Below are 15,314 nucleotides of genomic sequence, written 5' to 3'. Positions count from 1 at the left end.
TCGACTATGGCGCCTAGTTTGCAGTCATCTGCGAACTTTGTCAGCCACAACCCTCCCATGTTTGCTTTCACATCAGAGAAGTAAATGCCGAACAAGAGGGGTCCCAGGACAGAGCCCTGTGGGACACCACTTGTGACTGGCTTTGAGTCTGACATGGCTCCATAATCTTGACTTTATGGGTTCTGTTCTTTAGCCAGTTTGCAACCCATCTTGTGACATATGGATTTACATTTAATCTGTTTAGCTTATCTATGATTCCCCAGTGGGGTATTGTGTCGAAGGCTTTAGCCAAGTCCAGGTAGGCTGTATGGACTGCCTTGCCCTCATCAATGGCTCTAGTGACTGTTTCGAAAAAGTCAACCAGGTTCAAAAGGCAGGATCTGCCCTTTACAAAGCCGAACTGGGTGGGATCAAGTGTCTGTAGGTCCTCAATGTCATTGTTTATGAGTTCCATAATAATTCTTTCCATAGCTTTGCAAACCAGGCTGGTCAAGCTTATGGGGCGGTAGTTCCCAGGGTCTGTAGTGGAGCCTCCCTTGTGGAGTGGGACCACTGTTGCTGTACGCCAGTGTTCAGGTACATATCCTGTAGTAAGGCTAAGGTTAAATAACATTTTTATATGCGGGTTTAGCTCCTCTTGGAGTTCACGTATCACACAGCCGGGGATACCATCGGGTCCCATAGATGCTGTGTTTTTTGCTTTGCTGAGGGCGGTTCTCACCTGGACATCAGAGATGACAGGGAGGTTACATTCAGCTGGGATGAATATTTCTTCTTTTGGAGGTGAGGGAGGGGAGAAATTTGCACTGAACCTGTCTGCCAGAATGTTGGCAATATCTGTGGGTTCGGTAAATTTTTTGTCGTTGTGTACTAACTCTGAGCATATCTGAGGGTTTCCACCCAGGTTTCTAACATAACTGAAGAATGCCTTGTGGTTATCTTTAGTGTCCTTGGCGATTTTTCTCTCAAAGTTGGCCTTGGATATTTTTATGAGAGAACGTAGCTTTCTACTAGTGCTGATCAGAGATGCCTTCACTTTATGGGATTTTGCTCTGTCTTGCAGTAGCTTCCTTCTTTTGTTATACAATTTGTTTATGGCTGGGGTCCACCAGACAGGACGCTTTCCTTTGGTGGAGAGGGTCTTGGTTTTATTTGGGATTGCACGATCCATGCATTCTTGGAGATGTCCGTAGAAAGCATTTGTGTAGGATTCAGCATTGTGGGATGTGGTATCCATTGGCCCTGTGGGCTTAAATGATACCATCTCAGTCTTGAGAAGTGTAAAGTTGGCTTTTGAGAAGTTTCTCACTGTAGTCTTTTGTGCTGGGGGTGGAGGTGGTAAATGTATATCCAGGGTGATTAGTTTGTGGTCAGATCTCACCAGTGAGGGGAATACCTCCGGTGTGGAGCATTTTGTCCCCATGTTTGTGATGATCAGGTCTAGTATATTATCCCCCCTTGTGGGAGAGGTGACTAGCTGTTCCATTGCATTTGAGTTTATGAATTCCAGGAACCTTTGGGCTAAGGTGTTAGGGCTAAAATAGTGCACCCAGTCTATGTTAGGGTAGTTGAAGTCTCCCAATATGATGGTATTTGGTGAGACATTCATATCTTCCAATGTCTTCAGGAAGTCTGAGTGGGGCTCTTGAGATTGGGAGGGTGGTCTGTAACATACAACCAGTTGTATAGCAGTTTTGCCTACGGTTAGCTGCACCTGGATGGTCTCCGATGCTTCATGAGTTGCCACTAACCTGGAGGTGTGGGTATCCTTGATGAATATGGACACTCCCCCCCCTCCCTTTGTGGTTCGGCCTGGGTTTTGGGGCCGAAAAGCATGATACGAGGTAAAGCCTGTTAGTGCTGGGGTGCTCTCAGGAGCCTTGAACCAGGTCTCAGTTACAGCGCAGACATCGATGTGCTCCATACTGAGGAGTGCATCGAGTGCCTGCATCTTGAGATTTAGACTTCTGGCGTTGAGCAGCATTACCCTTAATTTTTTTCCATTTTTGTTTTCTAATGAGGTGGGTTCATTTTTTGAGCCTTGCCTAAAAAAGGCACTATGGGGGTGGCAAGAGCCTTAGCCAATATCCGGAAGCCCAGTGGTGACAGGTGCAAGGCTGAACAAGAACCAAGCCAGATTTTGGCTAGGAAGTCTTTTAAAATGGTTTTAAAGGACTGGAGGGAGGGTATTGACCTGATGGGCACAGGTAAGGAGTTCTGGGCCTTAGCAACATGGTATAAATACTGACTATGCCCAATAGATTTGATAGGTTTGTAGAGAGAGGAGTTTTTGGTTATTGAATCATAATGACAGAGTTGGAGCATACTTGTATAGAATGATATTTAGTGCCTGACAAGCAGATGGACGCTGGATAATTTTATACATAGTAAAAAGCTGTGTACTTGTTGGTTGATGTGGTAGGTCTAACCAATTTATTTTTTTAGAGCTATACAGTGGTGGGGTCTGTAAGGGGTGTTTGCTGTAAATTTAGCCACTTTATTATAGCATTGTTCAAGTTTTGATTTTTGTAATAAATGAAGGTTAATAAGGATAGGAACAACATATAATACTAAGGGGATGAGGTAAGTAGTGGCAAGTGTAGTTTTAGTTGTGTTGGTGAGAAAGCTTTTGGCTCTGTAAAGCATCCTTAGTTGTTTGTGAATTTTATATGCAACTTTGTATATGCAGGTCAAACATAAAATTATCATCCACCATCATCCCTAATAATTTGCTATAAGGAGTGACTTCAATGTTTCTATTATTAAGAGAGAGGATTTTAAATGTTGTTTTTTTTTCATGAGAGAGGGATGTGGGTTTTTTGTTAGGTTTGAGCATGAGTTGTGAGTTACAAAGCTATGCTTCAGTGACTGTTAAAGCTTACTGATAACATTTTGCACTATTCCAATGTCACTTTGATATTTTTATATTTCCTTAGAATGCTTTGCTAGAGCAATTCCACTAATGTTTTTGTTACTATTTTTTCTATGTCACTTTGTTTCTGTTATTTTTTTAAATTGTGTATTAAATGGAAGCTTTGGTGATTTTTGCATTGTAAAACTGTACATGGAGCTTTTCTCTCCAGGTGTCCATTGAAAACGGGCTCTTTTCGGCCCAATGGACTTTCCCAGTAAACAAACTGCAAATAAAATAATAAAATAAAAATAAATAATTGTTTTGTGATGTGCCATGTTGTCAGATGTGCATATCAGTGTGGAGTCATCTGTGTATAGTTGTGTGGAAGAGCAGAGGGTAGTAGTGAGAATGTTAAAGAGGAGGGGACCAAGGACAGAACCTTGTGCTACACCAATGGTGAGAGGGAGGTACAAAAAAGGGTGGAGTATCATTTTACTGACTGATATCTATAGAGTGGGCTGATACAGACCTAGAGAGGACATCCGAAGTAAACATTTGCTTTGACAACTGTGTTGAAGGCTTTAAACAAGTCTAAGGAGGAGATTAGTCTGCCATTATTACTAGCTTTATTGACAGTATCTATAATGGTTAAACGTGCAGTGTTAGCACTATGGGAGTGATGGAAGCTGTGCTCTGTGGGGGGATAGGAGTTCTTCCTGTGGGAGATAGTTTAGCAATTGTTTTTGAAAACATTTTTCAACTATTTTGGTGTGGGGAATACATCTGCTTAGGTCTAAAGTTAGTAATGCCTGTTGAATTTCTTCTTTTGTGTAGAGGGGTAATGTGTGTTTTTGTCCAAATAGAGGGAACATAGGATTCCTAGACAGACCTATCTATATGGACTGAGACAGCATGGGCAATACTGCCAGCTGCTATTTTAAGGTACTCACTTGGAAGGTCATCAGCTGAAATAGAACATGGTTTGAGTTTAAGAGTAGTTTTATGTATGATGTGGACAGAAATTTGAAGGTGAAAGTAGATGTGGTGATACGTTGCTGTTGGGCAGAGTTGGTATTGAATGTTGAGAAATCCTTGGTTAGAGAGCCTGTACTCTAATTTCATAGATAGTATAGTATCCCTTGGTTAGGGATGCTATACTATCTATGAAATAAGAGTTGAATTCTATTGCAGTTTTGAGTGGTGAGCTATTGGGAGAGGGGTTAGGGTTGAATTTTTGGCCAGGATGTAAGATTTCTTTAGTAGATGACCAGAATTTCTAGGGTTGTATTTACTATTACTCTGAAAATTGTGATAATATATTTTTTTGTCTTCATTTATTTGTTTTTTTTTTAGTATGGTTGTGGAGCATTCTAAAGTCTTCAAAATATTGTGGTGTTTTATAATTTTGCAATTCTTTCCACACTTTTTTGCTCTATCCTGCATTAGCATTCTACTCTTTTTGGATGGGCAAATTGCATTATTTGCTCTTAGTCTCTTCCTTCTAGGAGGTGCAAGGGTATTTAGGATATTTAGGAAAGTTGTACTGAATTCATTTACAACATCAGCTAAGAGGAGGATTTTTAGCAGGTACCAGTTAATAGATGTTAGGGTAACAATGATTATTTCTGGGTTAAACTTGGAGAGGTTGCATGTTGTTTTATAAACATGTAGTTTAAGTGGATGTGCGAGATGTCTGGTTGTATAGATTGGGGGAGATGGCCACTGCGAGAGTCCAACATTGTACCTGGGATGGTGAATTTGCTAGGGTTTGCTACTAGGATCTAGTCTAATAATGAATTTGTTGTCTTGCTAAAATGTTTTGGGCTATTAACTAGTTGTGTGAAACCATATAGGTTCATGCTAGATGAAGGGGTGTTAAATGTTCTGCCCAATCAGTTATTAACATCACCTTGTAATATTTTTTTTTCTTGTGGGATGGTTATGGCTATTCAGTGTAGGATATCTTCCAGTGTAGTCGTATTGTCACCAGGAGGGATGTAAAGAACAGTAATACATATTTTCTTATATTTATTTATTTTCAGATAAGTAATCAGAAACTCTTTTGAACCAAATTTTGGTATGGGTTTGTTTTTGGGAGAAATGTGGTACTTGTTGGGAAACATTAAAGCAATGCCACTACATTTCCTCTTTCTATAGAGTCGTTACAGATTATATTATAGCTGGGGGCATAATTTCAGAGTTGTTTATGCTGGGTTTATGTCAAGTTTCAGTTACAGCAAGAATATCAGGCTTGTGTTGGGTAATTCAGGCATGTAGTTCAGTAGTTTTATTTCATATGCTTCTGTTTATGGTGGCAAAAATTAGATTACTGAGGTTGGGGGTTGAATGTTGTGGGATAAGAGTAGTGTTTGGAAAGAATTCTCTTAATGGTGGCTGTGATAGGTGGGGCAAGGATCAGGGTGAGGTCTTCTCCTAGGAAGATTTTAATATATGGGGGTATTATTGATTCTTGTTATTTGGAAAGTATTTTCCACTAATTTTGTTTTGGTTTGAGTTTAAATGGAGTTAATCCATCTGTATTTGGAGTATATGTGAAAGGTGTCATTAAACAGGTTTGGTGCAATGTGTGGAGCATGTAGGGAGGAAGCATGGATAAGTATTGGGGAGACAGTTGGAGACATTTTGAGAGTTATTACTAAGTCATAGTAGGATGAGAGATGGCTCAGTATGAGAAGATCAGAGGATAAGCTGGGGCATGATTAAGTAAAAGGATCTGTATTTTATTGATGACAGGTAATAGTGAAGTAGGAATCATGAATAAAGAAAGAAGTTGCCAGCTGTAGGATATTTAGTGATGATGGAGTCCGAAAGCTGGTAGAGGTAGTTTGCTGTTTCCATAACAAATTCTGACCTTTTATGGGACAGGGTTTTCCTTTGTCCAGACCACACACAGACCCACTCACACACACATGCACTCACTCACACCATGGCCAATATAGAGTATCCAAGTTATCTACTGCATGTCTTAGAAATGTGGGTGAAACTGAAGCACCTGGAGAAAACACACTTGAACACAGGGAGGACATGCAGACTCCAAACTGAAGGCTCCCTAACCAAGAATCAAACCAGAGAACCTCTTGCTCTGAGGGGACAGCACTACCTGCTGTGCCACTGTGCCAGATATACTTAGATATGGATATGCATTATTTGTGTGGCTATGTGTCATAGTTTACGAGTATACAGTCACTCTTTATAGGAATAGCTGATATAGTATACCTTTAAGAAGTAAAGCTTCATGAGTCATGTGATTCAAGGGTTATGAGAAGTTGCAAGCTATGCTAGTTGTATGTCTGTCTCATGTCTCTGTTTCTAAGGCATTATGCTTACCGTGCTGCCCAAATAATTACACCTATAAGAGAAGCTGAGTCTGGAAAATCCAAAACGGTTAGTCTGTCTTAATCTATCCCTCTCCTACATGCCACTCACCTGTTACCACACTTGACTCCACTCATAACTTTGTGGGCGATATTTGAGACTACAGAGAGATTTTCTAAGATGAGGCTGGCCAGGCTAAGTCAAGTAACCCCTGGTCACTCACTGGCAAACACAGTGTCCAGAAGTGGTATCGGGGAATTCTAGGTCATCGCTTTTATGGCCCCTTCTCTAAAGCAGTTTGCTAAGGATTACCTTACTAAGAGAATTACGTTCCAGACTACATGGTTTTAAGGACCTTGGTCAGGTTCCCAGGAGGGGTGTCAATTATTTGCAATGATGATAGAGTGGAAAGAAGTTTGACAAGAACGAGGGAATGACGAGGACATGAGGAGGGTGATGGTGGGCGGTCAGTATAGATCGAAAGAGAATGAGCTAGAAGTGCAAATCGTGTGCTGGAAGGGAAGATTCTAAGTTGGACATAATGAAGCAAAAATTAAGAGAAAACTGAGATGCTGGAAAAGAAGGAAGCAAGGAATGGGGAAAGAAAAATGTAGATCCAGGGCCACATTTGATTTGAGAATTGAGAATTTTTGAGGAAGATATTACAGACTGCTTTCCTGAACGTGGTGAGGCTAGAGATATTTGTGATTTCACAGAAGACAGTATACTGATTTTTTTTTGTTTCAAAAAGGACAAAGGGGGATTTAGTAAAGTGTTAAGCCCCCTGATACTCCTGCTGCTGGTGGCTGTTTATCTTAGGTCCAGACTATTCCTGCTGTCTGGCCCCCTTCACATAGTGGTGTTTGTCTGTGATTCCTGAACACCACATACAGGAGCCTCCATGCCCCATCTGCTCTTGCAGTGGTCATTGCAGTTGTGATGCAGCAATGGCCACTCATCTCTTCTGCACCAATGCCTTTCTCAGCCATCTTCCCACCTAGATTCTTTACACTGCAAACTAATACTGCCCAGCTGTGCTCCAGTGCACTGACATCTGTTATTCTGCTATGTACTTTGTTCTTTTTTTCCTTAATTCTGTTCCCTGAGTGCTTCTTCCCTGTTTTCATTATGTGACAGCCCTTCCTCCTTCCTTCAGAATTAAAGATATGATCACTAGATGTATGTTTCCAACCCATCTCTCAGCACCTCTGTCCCTGGTAGGTTAAGAAGGAGCTTGTTCCTGAAATGAGGTGTCCTCTTCATCTTCCCTCACTTCCAGTCTGTCACACCTAGTCCTAATACACCCTAATCCTGTCCTTTCTCAGTGTGCTGTTTGTTGGCACAGCTAACACTTCTGAGAATACTATCCCCAGTCTCTTTTCTCCACCACCTCCCAAGGCTTACTCGGTTGCTACCCCAGCAACTCTCTTTTGACAATCTGTTTTACTTTGTATTGGAATCTTAAGCTAGTGGGGTTAAAGGATGGAGTTGATATTGCCACATACAAAGTATAACTGAGGATACCATTTCTACACACTAGAATACTGCTGTGTTGCACTTGTGCATAGGTACTATGCTTAAAGCATACTACATTTAGAGTATTCTAAAGTTAATCAAAAAGGCTTACTAATGTGCAAGCCCTTTCCTAGAATGCAATTGTACTCTAAAACAGTACTACTAATTTTGCTTTCTCCTCCCCTTAAACCCAGTTGTCTTTTGCATATTTTTACTTAAACAAATGTTAGATAATACAAAAGCTACCAGCTCCCTTATATGCAATTATTCTTATCATCAACCCCCTTTTTTCCCATTTTCTACATGGGGTCAGGGTATTGTGTCACTTGTCACCATCTCTCTCAACTCAATGCCACTCTCCTACTTTCTTTGACAGTCACGCCTAACTGTTCAACGTCTTCTCTCACGGAATTCATAAAAGTCTTTGCTGGATTCCCTTCTTTCCTCTTGCCTATTTCCTGTCTTTCTCAAATCTTCTTCAATAGACTGTCTCCTGCCTTTCAGCATGTGTCCAAACCATTGTAATCCATTCTTTTTGACTTTCACTGCAATGGGAAGTACTCAGACGTCTTATCTGATATCGTCATTTCTTCATTTGCCCCATAGTGTGCATCCTACCACCCATGTCAGGCACTTCATTTCCATCACCTCCAGCATCCTCAACTGCTCTGCCTTTACAGCCCAGGTTTCTGTATGATACATTAGTACTGGTTGTACTACTGTTTTATATACCTTACTTTTCAGCTTCTTTGGCAATCTTCTATAATACACAATCCCTAACATTCTGTGCCATTTGGCTGCATCCCCTCTGATACTATCTTTAAATTCCTCATTCAGACTTCCCTTCTCCTCAACCTCCCCACCCAGATAATTAAAGCTGTTAACCTGTTCCACTATCTTCCCTTCTAGTTCATTTCTCAGCTTTTTCTGATTTCCTCCATTTTCTGCCATTACAGCTATCTTATCTGTATTTAGTTCCATCCATGTGACTTCAGTTCTGCATTCCATTCTGCTATCTTTTGTTGAAGTTATTGATCTGCCTGTAATGCCACATCATCTGCATACAGCAAATTTGTTGATCTGTTCCCTCTGACCTGTTTGCTAGTATAGTCCATTACCAGTATGAACAACAGTGGGCTCAGACCTAAGCATTGATGCACACCCACTACCACTAGGAACCCCTCTGTGAGACCGAATACTTTTCATACTTGTGTCATTGAGTCCTTGTACATAGCCTGCACTAATTCTACTAATGTTTCTTGGACTTTGAACCACCACAGGACTACCCAAATCAGCTTTCTTGGGACCTTGTCATATGCTTTTTCTAAGTCTAGGAATGACCAGTTGGACTCTTCCTCATTTCTATCTTCTTCTCAACTGTCTGTCTCACTGCAAACATCAGGCTGGTTGTGCTTTCTACTACTCTGCACATTTATTTATCAATTACCCTGTCCAGAACTTTCATGCAGTGTGACAGGAGTTTGATACTTCTGTACTGCCCACAGCTGTGGATATCCTCTTTGTTCATCTACACTGGCATTAGTATGTTTATTCTCCAGTCATTTGGGATATGCCTTTCTCTCCATACTGCTATTACCCTCAGGAGCATTTCTCTGCTTTCTCACTGAATATCTTGATCATATCTGCTGTGACTTCATCTGAGCCTGTTACTTTCCCTGACTTTTCCTTAGTGCTGTTCTTACTTCTTTCAGTGTGGTCTCCTCCTCTTCTTTCATTGTAGGTTGTGTCTGGGGCAGCTTCTGTGAGGTTTTCTTCATTCTGAAGCTGATGAAAGTCCTCCTTCCATCTGCCATTGATGTCTTGTGAAGTGGAGAGCAGGTTGTTGCTGGCATTCCTTATGAAGGATGTCTGAACATCTTCTTAATCTTTCTGTCTTTGCCTTGCAACCTGACAGTTTCTTTGTGCCAGCTACTGAGTTACTTCCAGAAGCAGGTACAGAGCCTCTGAGGCCTTGTTCCTTGTTATTGCAGCTCCTCTCTTAGCCTCTTTGTTTTGTTAGCCAACCAGTATTACTTCTTAGTCTGGTCCATCTTTTCTCCACTTTATTCCACACTTCTTGTTTGTTTTGATGACTACCTAAACTTCTACATTCCACCACAAGCTTTCCTCATGTACCTTAATGTATCCTATTTTCATACCTGGCTCTGCTGCATACCTTTTCTGTAGTCTTCACATATGCTGTTTTGAGGAACTGCCATTCTTTTTCAACTCCACCTGTTTTCTCTTCTTTCTGAGGTGCTAGAGCCCTGAGTAATTCCTTCATTTCCTGTGATTTTTTCCAATCAACTTTCAGGTCCTCAGCATAGCCTTTTTTGATTTTTTTTAAACAAAAAAAATCTTTATTACATTTTCGTGTATGATATAGGCAATATTACATTTATATAAATGAAAATAAACCACAATCTCACTTACAAACATACCTTAAATTGTGCCGACACAACTGTAGCTGCAACATTATTCATCACTTTTAATCTATCCAGTCATTGTCAGTCAGCCATTACATAGCTCATTCAAATCATGCCTTCCTTTAAACCTCATTCCTCCTCTGCATGTATTGATTCCACTTTTCCCATTTTTCCTAAGTAATTTGCTCCTACCCTTTTCTAAAGATACCAGTTCCAGTTGTTTTATCTCTGTTACTATATTCAATACTACTAGTACAGTTGGTTTAGACTTTGATTTCCATTTTCTAGTCATTGCTTTTTTGGCAGCCACCATAATTAGACTCAGCAAGGCCTTACTGTATCTAAGCAATTCCGATTCTGTATCATAGCTCAAAAAAATAATTTCCCTAGTTACTCCAACTTACTCACACAGTATCTCCGAGAAAGCAGTCTGCAGGGAATCATTAAAGCCAGCCAACTCATTACACTCCCAGAAAATATGGTCCCAGTTACCTCTTTCTTCGCCATCACACTTCCAACACTTACTGTCTACCTGAAGAAAAATTCTTTGCTTGGGGTATAAAAATTCCTATGTAAACACTTCCAGGGAAAGATCCTAAATCTTCCAGATTTTGTTGCATATTTGGGAGACATACATGTACCCCCCCCCCCATTATTTCTTTGTGATTTGCTTATCCAGTCTCACTTACCAATCCTTCCTAACCTCCTGTGATTGATTCTTATAGTTATCATGCAATATTTTATATGCTCAACTAATAATTCCTTTGTTAATGGCAGCTTCTGTTCTAGAGTCTACCAAAAACTCTATCAGTGCTGTTTTTTAGTTTAGGACCCCCAACCCCCATTTCTTTTTCTTTGCCTATACTGTGATATCAATCCTTGATATAAAAGTCAATCTCAGTTTCTTTTGATTTTAAGTCTTCTCTGACCACTGCTTGCAGCTGAATATGGCAAACAGTAGTTTATGCTGTGGGCTAACAGTTTCACTGGGGATGACTTTGCAATTGCTGATTACTGATTCAGTGCTTTTTCATTACCAGGGGAAGTCTACCTGAGTTGCATGTTGGCCACTCTTGTATGTGATATTGGGATTGTCTTTCTTGATGAGCAATGTGTTTGTCATCATCATCAAATCATTTGCCAGAGAGGAGTCTAGAATGGCCTGTCCTTCTTTATTCCTGTTGCCCCACCTATGTGGACCCAAGCAGTCCTTCTATCCTGTCCTTACTGTTCCTATATGTTCATTCAGGTCACCCATTATCAACTCCAATTCATTTTGTCCTTCTTTATCTAGTAGGTCCTGCAACTGCTGTCTGAAAGCACTCTTTTCCTCTCTATTGCAACCCTGTTGTTGGGCATAAGCTGAGATTATGGATACTGCTCTAGCCTTACAGTGGAGTCTGACTGCCATGAGTCTGTCACTAACTCTGATGGCATCCCTCACTGAAGCCTCTCCTTCACCACAATCCCACATCATTTCTAGTCTGTCCTCCTGCTGAGCAGCAGACTCACGATCCCAAGACTTTGATGGACTGCTTTTCATCTTGTCTCTGGATACATAGGATGTCCAGCCTTCTCCTTACCATCATGTCATCCACTTCCAAACTGCATCCTGTCAGTGACCCTACACTGAGTGTAGCAATTCTTAGCTCATGTTTCGTAGGTTGATTGGTGCATGTCCAGCTTTCACTCTACAGAGATATCCCAGCTAATAAAGGTTGAGCAACTGCACACTGGCCAGTCAGTAGCTTATTGACCCAGGACTACTAGGATTTATGGCAGGCACACACCGACAAATATACCCCTCTCACCATTAGCATGGTTCGGAGCGCAAGACCCAATATTGTGATTGCTAACACTTTGAAAAATACATTGTGATTCTGCTAAAAGAGCAAGTTCTTAACCTTGTTATCAGGGGTTGCTCCCCTTCCACTGCTACTTAATGTATACTAGTTCTGCAATCACTGTACCTCAGAGTAAAGATAATACTCTGAGATACTGAAGCCTTGGAATTAATATATTTTCGCTCATTCATACTTACATTCTCCCTGTTCTGAGGTTTGCCACTACAGTCCTTGGAATTTCAGCAAACACCCACCTATAAAGTGTGTAACTCCTCAATCAAGTCGTCTGTTAATGTAAAACAGAGTATCCTGGGCTGCGTGACTATCTGCCTTATAAAATGTATGAGACCCCCAAATAACATCTAGTGTGTTAATGTAAAGTAGGGTACCCAGTACTGCATTGCTGTGTACCTACAAAATGTATGGCCCCATGAACACAATGTGTGAATCTAAACCAGGGTACCAGTGCTGCTGTGTGCCCTATGAAGTGTGTAACCCCCATGAACATGTTAATGTAAACTAAGCCACCAAGTGCTGCACTACTGTGGTCTTGGAAATGTGTGACACTCTCCATGAGCAAATACTGTATTAAGATAAAGTAGAGTACATAGTGCCAGTGATGTGTTTCCTTCAAAATGTCTCCCCACCCCCACCAGTGGTAATGTAAAGTAGAGTGCCAGCTTCTACATTGTTGTGCTGTATGAAGTAGTGACCCCCTCCCTTTTCAAAATGTCTCCCCACCCCCACCAGTGGTAATGTAAAGTAGAGTGCCAACTGCTACATTGTTGTGCTGTATGAAGTAGTGACCCCCCCCCCATGAACACACCTAGTGCACTAATACAAATTAGGGCACCTAGGTTTGCATTGCTGAGTACCCTTTTGACTTACACATCACCCCTTACTGAGGGCTTCATTGGTGGTATATATCAGTATGATATACAGTATCACCTTGCTGGGTCCTACCAAGCTTCCTGCATCCCTACCTTTGACAGCATTTTGTTGGTCCAGCTGTTTACTCCAGAATGGTCTGTGCTGAGCACTTGAAGACAGAATCACATATTCTCCAGTTCCCATCCACACTATAGATTTATGCACTGTGAAAAAAGACTATAAATCCAGCAGAGCAGTCATTACCCAAATATGCATACATCTTTTTTGTGTCTCTTGTCTGTCAGCCAGCTGAAACCATTCAACATGGTGGCAATACTACACTTTTCTTTGCATCCAGATAGAAAACACCCCTCTAAAAATCACTCCATAAACTGCCTTCAGCAACATCCAGACTTGGTTATCACTATCGACACTTAAAAAAAAAAGAAGCACGACTAAACTTATGCTGAATGTCCCAAAATAAAACCCACAAGAAAAGAGCAGTAGCTTAACTGTACTGGACTTGGGTATAATAGCATTTAAAGCTGTCAACTTTTAAATGACTTAGTGCCACATTTGACCTGTTGTTTTTGTCTGACTTCCATATAAACCAAGTTTGTCAGCTTGACTCTCATCTGATAAGCTAAGTTCAAAGGTGGGAGGTTGGCATAATGGTTAAAGTGTTTACCTTACAGACACAAGGTACAGGGTTTGATTCTCACATGGGGTAATTGGCTAGGCTTAAAATGGCCCACAAGGCCAGTTACCTAGTACTAATCTATGAATATATTACCTCTGCCTGGATTCTCCTATTGCTTCTTTGTATTTACTAACTTTTCTGGTTACCTTTCATAAAACTAAAACATGCTTATTATTTAGTTGCTTGCTTTGCATCCTGCCATTCACAAAAAAAGTCTACATCATCTTCCTAAAACCAACCAGATGGCTGCACTACAACAGTAAACTCTCTCTTGGTAAGCTTACAGTCATCCATTTAGCCATTTGCCATCTAGTCATTCTCTAAGTTTCACAAATGAACTCCTCACTGCCCCTGAACACATTTTCACAGTAGCCAAAGGGGACTCCAACTTCTCCAACAACATCCTTAAATCATGGAATAACCTCCTTGAACAGCTAAGAAGTACTGCAAAACAAGATGCTTTCCAATCCCAGTTCTGGAAGTTTCCCATCTTAGACTGAACATGTGGTTGTGTGTAAACTAATTGTAAACTAGTAAACTAATTGTAAACTAATAAACTATGTGTCTACAATCATTTGTGGGCAAATTACATAAATCAAGTCATACTGCCGTGTAGCTGTGGTACGTAATATTTTTGCCTTTCATCTCTTTCAAATGTAACCTCTTGTGCCTGCATTATTACCTTGTAAACATTTCTGTTCCATTTTAATCAACTTTATAAACAAGTATTTACTCTGAAGTTCAACACTATTTTTTTCATTACTACTTTATTAATCTCTTGACATATTCCCAAGGCCTCCACTGAAAATGCACAGTTGCTCTCTGTGACCATTTCCATATGCAAATGCAAATAAATAAATAAATAAGTTATCAAAGGAATAAACAAAGAAATAAACAATATTGCAGTTGGCCCCACAATCATTTTTCCCTATGATTGTATTACAGGTACCTTCCTACTGCACTACGTACAACAGCGCTGATGATTTCTAAAAACGTTGTTCAGTTTCATTCAGTGGTCACCAAACAGCCAACAAGTGAAGCTACATATGCAGTGAGTGCTATAGTAGTTTGTATAAAAAATCTTCAGCTTTTTACATTTAGCATGCTGTTAGCTACACCTAGGCTGAGATTCAGAAACGTCTGCCACATTCCAGTAAGAGAATTTGTGAAATGAGTGGCCACATGCAGAGTGTGTTCTATTCAGAGGCACACATACTTCTAGCAGCACCAAGAAATACTATAACCTGAGACAGTGTTTGCTAATGGCCATAGGTTCATAGGTAGATAGATACTAGGCTATCTGCCCTAGGGCATTTATAAGCCTAGCCAGAGTGTATTTGGCTTCCGCCTCCCTATTAGATTAGCCTACTGTGCCTCTGTAAAGTAGGTCACAGAAGGTACCCTTTTAAGATTAGTTTACTGTGCCTCTGTCTAGCAGGGACACAGGAGAGATCCCAGGGGTGAATTTGCAATTTCCCATCCACGCGTCCAAATTTCGCTTGAAGAGGGTCATCGAGGGGCTATGTCTAACATGAATTGGGATTCTATTCCAGAGTGAGGGAAATGAATCCGTCCTCCAGCATGTCCTATTTATTTTTGAGGTTTAGGTCCCTGGAGCATGTAGCTCTAGGACTTGGATTTGAGGTGGAGCATGTCCATTAATTCTGGGTTTGACATGGGAGTAGACGTAAGCAACTGAGTAGAGCTGGTTTCTTTAGTCGAGCTGCATAGGACATCTGTTTGTAGCCCATGATCCTCTTGGTGAGGTA

Source organism: Protopterus annectens, chromosome 12.part0, assembly GCF_019279795.1.
Source record: "Protopterus annectens isolate FY-2018-M chromosome 12.part0, PAN1.0, whole genome shotgun sequence".
Lineage (NCBI taxonomy): Eukaryota > Metazoa > Chordata > Ceratodontiformes > Protopteridae > Protopterus > Protopterus annectens.
Note: the sequence above shows the minus strand (reverse complement) of the source record.